Below are 8,900 nucleotides of genomic sequence, written 5' to 3' on the forward strand. Positions count from 1 at the left end.
GACCTTGATGCTGCATTTGGTGGTCAAGGCTTCTTTGATATGGATAGGATGGATCCAGAGGAAAATGTATAAGTCTCGATTGCACAAGTTTCGAGTGTGAATGTCACTAGGGCAGCTACAACGGTGGCTGACTTTGATTCAGAAGATGATGTGGCTGTAGCGAGACGAATTCTAGTTAACCAAGGACGGGTTCAAGGGAAAGGAACGAGAACTGATGATGACAGCGAGTCAGACTATGAAGAAGAGGTACATCAGTTGATTCGGAGATCAAGAAGGGAACGGGCAGGTGCAGGATCGGGAGCTGGTGAGAGCTTGAGGGTGGTACGTTTCACCCCACCCGCACTGTCCGGTATGACAATGGCCCCTTCATCATTACAGGTTACAAGGTCAAGCGCCACGGATGTTCCCGTGGTGGCTACCTCATCTGCCTTTGGCCTCCCACCAACTACATTCCAACTATCGGCTCCGGAGATTGTCTCGTTGCCACCTCCACCTCTTACTCCAACGGAGGTCGTGGCACGATTTATTGAGTCGGCGGTTGTGGCCACTGCAGGGTTATCGGTGACGATACCACCTGCGGTTACGTCTATGCCTACTTCTGAGGTCCCGGTTACATCGGAAATCCCTCCTTAGTATACTCAAGATATATCACATCTGAGGTTTGATTTCGATGCATCCTTATCAGACTCTGAACGAATAGCAGCACTTGAACGGGTCGTGGCAGAACAGTCAAGGATTAATCTTATCCAGACCCAGGCTATTCAACGCCTAGTTGCTGAGAATCAGATGCAGTCGTCCCTGCTGGTAGAACATGGTAAAATCATAGATGCTTTGAAGGAGTTCTTGGCATCTCAGGGGGAGACGAGCTGTAAAGGCGATGAGTTGAGGACGAAGAAGTGCAATGATAGAGACGATGATCCCAATGCATCGAAAGGTGCAGGTGGAGAGTTGCCAAGAACTGAACAAGCTCTTGGGACTTCCACAACTCAGGGGGAGTCGACAAGTGCAGCTGGTGGTGATGACGTGGTGGTAGTGGACGTTGAGGAGATGGATGATGAGTATATAGGTGATGATGATGTATTACCGGTGGATGAGATAGAGAAGATTGGTGCAGAGATAGTGATTGATAATGATATTGAAGAGGGAGAGATTGTAGAAGAGAATGTGGAGCATGAGATACCGGAAGTCGATAACGCAGATATGAGTCAAGAGATTGGAAATGATGAGACAGAATGGGAAGAGCAGCCTAGATGGAAAGAAGGCTATCCTCAATGGTTTGTAAAAACGAAGAAACCGGCGGTCCCTACTATGTTTAAGAAGAGTTACAACATTAGAGGCTATGCTGAAGTGAGAAAGGGGATCATTTGCTGGATATATGATGAGCAGTTGATGCTCTTTGTGATTAAAAGGTATGATGGAGTTTAGTACTTCAAAAGGCTGCTGAGATCATTGAATACATTGCCTGAGTGTGAAGTGAAAGACTTAGCCAGATTGGGATTGATAAATCGAAGTGATGATAATATGGCTAGAGTCATCGGGAAGATAGTATGGAAGGAGAGTATAAAGGAAAAGAAGTTCGAGCTGTTGAAACCACAAAAGGGAAAACTTATCGAAGACAAAGATAGAGGGTTGAGAGCAGATGGCAAGCCTTGGATGATTATGAAGTATAAGCCGATCCGGTGTCTAAAAGAGGTGCCGATGAAACAGATGCCCAAGGATGTGCTCAAAGACCTGAAGTGGTGGTATGTAGATTGTGAGACAGCTGAAGCAGTAATGGAAGACGAAGATGAACAAGAGCTGCTGAGAGTCTATGATCCGATGCATCTAGTGAACTTGTCGCAAGCTGATCTGCAGGTGCTGAATGAGAAGAAGATATTTTATATTCCTGCTTAGAAAGACGAAGCGAAGAAATATCAAAGAATTGTATCAGTTTGTGTACGTGAAGGAGTTCATGCTTAAAGATGAAGATACAAGATTGTTGAAGATTACAAGACACGTGTTTGAAGATAAAGATATGAAGCTACTGCCAAGGGGGAGTCTGTTGGTACATGATGTCAGTAGTTCAGTGTCAAGTGTCTGTAATTGAGTTTGTTAGATTTGTGTTTTTGTATGTAAGCGAAGTTAGGTCACAAGTTCGCTGATACAGGCGAACTTGTGAACTAAGCGAAATTAGGGACAACTTCGCCTGAACATGCCAGGCGAAGTTGTCACCTTTATAATCAGCTAGGTTACGGCAGTATTAAAAACAATCAGTTATTCGAGTTTACGAGTCAGAGAGTTTGTGTAATCAGTGATCATTGTATCACGTGTTTCCGGTTGCAATACAACGTGTTTGTGTTTATTGTAACGTGTGTTTAATCGTATCGTCTTCTACGCTCGAAACGTCTTACGTAGGGATTCCGCACCTACGTAGAACGAGATATCTCGTGTAGATCCGGCTGGGAACCTACACATAAATATATAAATTTTGAAAATTGAAAAGGAATGGATTCCTTAAAGTTGAGACTTCAATGGATTCGTGATGAACAAGAATAAGAAAATAAGATAGGAGTATGCTATCATAAAAATTAACTTTGAAAGTAAAATAAACTCATTCATGAGATAAAAACACGCAAGGGATAAATAATTGAAATTATTCAATACCATAATTAAGTAAGTAGTTGTTACAATACATAACTTGAAAAGACAAAATATCTTACGATAGAAATAGCGCAAGCAACAAGAGTCTTTAGAGTCTTCGAGTAGCTTAGTCACTGTTGACTTGGTTCATTTGACCTGGAGCACTTTGAGGAGTTGAATTCATATGAACTCGAGTAGTCGAGGAAGATTGATTTGGGATAGCTTGAATAGGTTGAGCTTGAACGTGTTGCAAGTGGAATTTGGTTGGAGTAGGTTTGGTAAACTTGCGTTATGGGTATGGAATTTGATAGGTTTGGGTTAAGTAAGAATGATCGAGATTGACTGGAGGAGCTTGAAGGATGTGGGGTTGGTAGGTTGGGACTTGATGAGCATGGGTAGTTAGCAGGGTGCGGGTATAGCTTGGGCTTGATGAGCAAAGATAAGTTGAGGACACATATTGCGGAGATGATTATGGTCTCCACAATTGTAGCAAGCACGTATAGTCGGTGCATCAGGTCAGATGGCATAGCAAGGAATTTAGCATGTTTTAATATTTTTTATATTATTAGCATGAGTATATAAAGAAAGGTATTTATGGCATAGCATGTTTTTATATTTTTGTATATTATTGATAATCAGCCAGCATGAATTTATTCTTATTTTAATATAAAAACATGAAATTGAAAAAGAATTTTGAGAGAATATAAAATTAACAATCAGTATAATATAAATGACTAACAAACATAGAATTACCTTGGTATTCCATACGGGGTGACCCAATGCAAAACACCACTATTAGCTGGCCTAACCTAGCCATACGGAGCCCTTAAAAGCCTCCAAGTTATCTCCTATTTCTGAAAAACTAACCCGCCCGAAGACCCAATGCTGGTAAAACTCGGACGCCCTTAGGATCGAACTGGAGATCACACAAGTCTTCCTTAACTAACACCCCCCCCCAAAGAAAAAGTGTTGTCAATAGGGATTAAACTTGTGTCTCTATTGAGAAACCTAGACTTCCTACCACTACACCACATATAACTAGGTGAGTTAACAATGTGGTTAAGATAGATTTTAATGTAATTTCAAAGCTAATCAACTACAATTTCAAGAAACAACAGGCAAAACCGATTGGGTTGGCTATGTCAATGTGACTAGCTAAAAATGGTACACTTTGATGGTTTAAACATGTTTTCATAAGTCCTTAGTTTGATCTATTTTTTTTTAAATACTTAAAATGTATAGTGAATGTTATACATATAGATAACTAATTATCCTGAAAGGATAAATAACTGATATAGGTTAAATGGTCGGTCATTATAAATGACTGGTTTTAAAATTTAAATCACCAGTTAAACCAACGTAAAAAGTTTGAGTGTTTCAGTAGTCTATAAACACCCTATTGATAACATCTCATGAACTTTGGTTTAATCCATACTAATCCTAGAATATACATCAAATACAAAGTAATGTATTGAAGAGATACGGTCTCGGATTCGGGCTCAAACATTAAAACAAATAAGGTGTCACAAAGTAAACCAAAGAAAAAATTCACCCGCACGCGCACATCTGAACAAAGACTTCTAAAACGCTGAGTGGTGGAGGTACAATGGGACCGGTGTTAGAACTAGAGCTATGTAGGAAAAATTACCAACATGGGGGGGGGGTATGTATAGCGGGTGCGCGTTGAGCCATTGCTACAACCACGCAAAAGAGACAATAGTAATTGTCAATGGGCCTCGCACAAAATGGTATCCATGATCTCCACTGTGGTGGCTATAGAGGTGACAAACCATATATTTCTTTGACAAGTGGCCTAATAAACCTTCCATTTCACACCACACCCTTGAGTATAAATAGGAGACAACACTATACGGTAAAGGATTCCACTCGCACTCTCCCAAACCATATACCATGAAGGTGCCGATGGCGCTTTTCTGAGCTGGAATCGTCTCTCCCATCTAACCTTCACCACTCGCATTTTTCCCATGTATCTTTATGTTTGCATATCACATCATATCACACCTTTGGGTTCAACATTCCCAATTAACCATGCCCTGTAGAAATGCTCACTTAACCCCTGTTAATCTCGTGTTTCTTCATGTATTTTATGTTCAAAACTTACACTATTAAATCATTACGCTATTTAAAGGTCTAAAGAAAAAAAACATAGTATCATTAATCGTGACTTCTCATACATATCTCTTCTTTTTGTTTTGTTTTGTCCAAAAAAGAGAGATATTGAACCATAATAGATCCCCTGCCTAAATTAACACTAACGTGTATTTAGGCATACCAGTTTTGTATGAGAGGACAAATTCATGGTTAAGCATGCTTGAGTAGGGACCAATCTATAATGAGTGACATCTTGGGAAGTTTCCACTTAGGTAAAAAAAAATGTGTAGATCTCATAGGTCAAACATATGATATTGGTTGGTATAAGTGGAAAATTTTACAAACGTTGTGTGAGTCATGGTTCTTATGTTTACGAAGGTGGGCGCATCATATCCCATTATAACTTCCTAATTAAGTGTGCTTGGACTAGAGTAGTACTAGGATGGGTGACCCACTGGGAAGTCCTCATTTTTAAAAGTTTTTAATGCCTTTGGGGAAATGTATAAATGAATAAGATAATGCTTCTATTTCGGTTGCGATCATACCAACACTAATGCACCGGATCCCATTAGAACTCTGAACTTAAGCGTGATTAGGTGGCATTAAGAAGTTAACGAAATGCCAAGGGACCGTAGCAAGTTTGTCAAATAACGTACCTACATTGCCGGGCAGCGTGCCAACCTTACCAGTCAGCGTGCCAGGTTTACCGTGCTTTGTAAGTCAATGTGGCCATGTTACCGGGAAACGTGGCCAGTTTATCAGGTAACGTGCCAGGTTTACCGGTCAGTGGGCCAGGTTTACCGTGTTTTGAGTGTTATGAATGTAAGTCTCGGATTTCTGGAGGAGGGTGTATGTTTGTGATGTCATAAGCAAATCCACATCATTGTTTTTTGTTGGTTTACATAAGAGATATTGAGTCATAAGAGCAGTCTTACCTCGAATATCATCAAACACACTCTTTACGCATTGATAACGGATACGAGAGGAAGCCATAAGAAGCGGGTGTTTGGGATTCCTTATTTTACCTCCTTAGAACTAATAGGTTATAAGTTATAAGGTGTTTGGGTTATGAGTGTATAAGTCAAAAGTTACAACTTTGTAACTTAAAACTTATGACTTAAATAAGTCATAAGGAGGTGAAATAAGGAATGTCACACGCCAACCACGGCGGAACATGCCGGGGCGCGACATAATTTGTATCATAGCTTAAAAGACACTAAAGTAATTACACGTGTCAATATCAAAATTATTTCATTTCATATATCAAGTAAACAGAGCCTAAACATTGTTTCAAAGGAAAATAACTTTATAATCAAATATTAAAATAACAACCAATCATTATTCATCATGCAACCTAAGGTTCAATCTATTCTTTTTTTTCTCTTGATTCATCCCAAATAGCTACCTGCGTTATGTGTGAAAATACAAAGTTTGTCAACACAAAGTTGAGCAAGTAATCACAGTTTGCATTTTTATATATAATAATTGAAAATAACAATATCTTGCGATAAACATGAATCACTAAAACTAGTATAACAATAAAATAAAAAGCCATTTCTTTTCATCCCAAACGGGTCGTGTTACTCCGGCGACGTATGATCGTACTAAAGGAGGATGAGGATGAGATACCAACAACCATAACTCTTAATTAAACACATAGTCATATTCTCACGTATAACTAATTGAGCAATATCATATAAACACAAATAATGAAACTGTAGTGTAAAAATTAAATAGTTGAGTTGCGAAAACATAACACCCCCAAAATATAAAACAATAAAGGGGGGGGGTTATGATTACTCATCTTAACGAGTGGATTAATGGAGACGATTTGGCGATAAAAACGGTCAAGCCCCACGGGGTACATCGACAAAAGTTCATAGTTGTTAATGATAATATTAATTAATTAGTAGCGAAACAATAAAATGATTTAAGACTACTTGGGATTCCGTAGAGTTTTAAGTAAAATTGTAATTAAAATATTATTAGCTTAATTATCATAATAATAATAATTATTATTATTGTTATTATTATTACTACTACTACTACTACTACTACTACTACTACTACTACTACTACTACTGTATAATGTTATATAAGTATAAGAATAATCAAAACTCATTAAAAAGGGGTTTTTAAAAATCATAACCCAAAAACCGGGCTTGGGGACTCGAACCGCGCCCTAGGCCTGTTCTCAACCTAAACGAATATGCAGTGGCCATTAGGATAGTGTCTTAATTTTGCAACTTACTTCTGATAATAATAAATAAAAGGAATGGTGTTTATTTAAAAGTGTGTTAATATTTAATTAATTTAAATAAAGTAATAGAGTGTGGGCTTGGTTAATAAAAGATAGAATAAGGGGTGGTGATGGGCCTTAGGTCCATGGTCTTAAGGGTATCTAAACTCCTTTAAACCTCCCTAAAATCCTAAAACCCTCATTCTTATCCTCTAGCCTCCCTACACACTCAAAAAAACACACAAACACTCTCATCCATTTCAGCTTAAGATCCGAAACAAATAAAGAAGTATTGGTGTTAGGTCTTTGATAATACAAGCTAGAAACAAGTCCAAGGTCACGTATTGAAGCTAACCCGTAGCTCGAGTGAACCTAAGAGGTACATCTTAAGCTTAAAGGTTTCAGTTTTAAAGATGATTTACCCCAAGATTTGGTATGGAGGCAAACCAGGCATTTTATGCAATAAAAATGTAGACTTGACGTTAAAACATGTGCTAATGAACTCGTTAGCATGTACGGCTCACTTAGTAACCCTAGATCCAACTAAAACAGGTTTGAAAGCAATAAAGGTTTAAACTTTATTGCTAAACGAGCTAGATCTTGGTCAAAGATAGAAATGGAAATGGTTAAAAGATGAGGTAATGGTAAAATATTGTAACGGATGACAAAATATGAAGTAATAATAATAATAATAGTAATAGTAATAATAATAGTGTTAATATGCTACAGTAATGTTCGAATGAAAAGCAATCGAATGAAAATGTATTCGAATGGAAAAGTACTCGAAAGAAGGTGACGGGAATGGAAACATATGAATCAGGTTCTTAAGAAACTTGATTCAGCAAATTTATCTAATCAAATAGAGAAGCTTTCGAATAGAAAAGTGATCCAATGGAAAATGTAATCGTATAGAGGTGCATTCGATTCGAATGGATATTGTAATCGAATCGAATGAAGAAAGTAATCGAATCGAATAAGTAAGTAATCGAATCGAATCAGGAGGGAAATGTGATCAAATAGAATGTCCATTCGATTAGAAAGGTTCATTCGATAAGATCCAGTCATTCAATTAGAATTGCCATTCGATTAGAAAGGGTCCATTCGACTAGAATGGTTAATTCGATTGGATCAAGCAATTCGATTAGGATTAGGATTCAATTAGATTGGTTCAGACTTAAGTTTTTCTGAAGAAATTTTGGGTAAAGAACAATTAATGAAAATAAAATTTTTCCAAGCTGACCCGGCAGCTCGAACCCATCCAGGGGCTCTGTCCCTTAGACCCTGCTAGGGGTTGCTGCCCCTAGACCCCGCCGCCAGGGGCGCTGCCCCCGGACTCCCGTAGCTAGGGGTTTCAGTAACATAAAAGTATGATAAAGTTAGAGTTAGTTAATTAACACTTAAACTTATTACACGGTTAGTTGTGCACAGCTTATGAAGGGTGTTACCATTAACTCATAGAAGAACAGGACCCGGGTGAGTTTCTAGCCTCATTTCCTTGTTATGTTTTCGGGGTTGTGTTCATACTCAATGTGATTAATTAATACACTTACCTTAAGTGGTAAGTGTATGCTATTTGAATGTTTATGAATGATGTATGTACGATATATGAATGTATATTAATGATGTATGTATGAAATATGAATGATATAGAAAAGATTAAGAGTATGTATGAAATTATATAAATGTAAAAGAAAAAGGAAGGTATGTAATAATATCTGTGAAAGGAGGGTGGCAGATCCTAATAATATCTGTGAAGTAGGGTGGCAGGCCCTAATAATATATGTGAAGGAGGGTGGCAGACCTTAATAATATCTGTGAAGGAGGGTGGCAGACCCTAATAATATCTACGAGGTTATAGGGCGAAAGACTCTTTAAAACGTATAAGTATGTAAGTAAAGTAAGATAAAATATGAAAGTATGAAAGAAAGAA

The sequence above is a fragment of the Bidens hawaiensis genome, unplaced genomic scaffold, assembly GCF_021521415.1.
Source record: "Bidens hawaiensis isolate Kalapana, Puna unplaced genomic scaffold, B.hawaiensis_p1.1 tig00002617_1, whole genome shotgun sequence".
Classification (NCBI taxonomy): Eukaryota; Viridiplantae; Streptophyta; class Magnoliopsida; order Asterales; family Asteraceae; genus Bidens; species Bidens hawaiensis.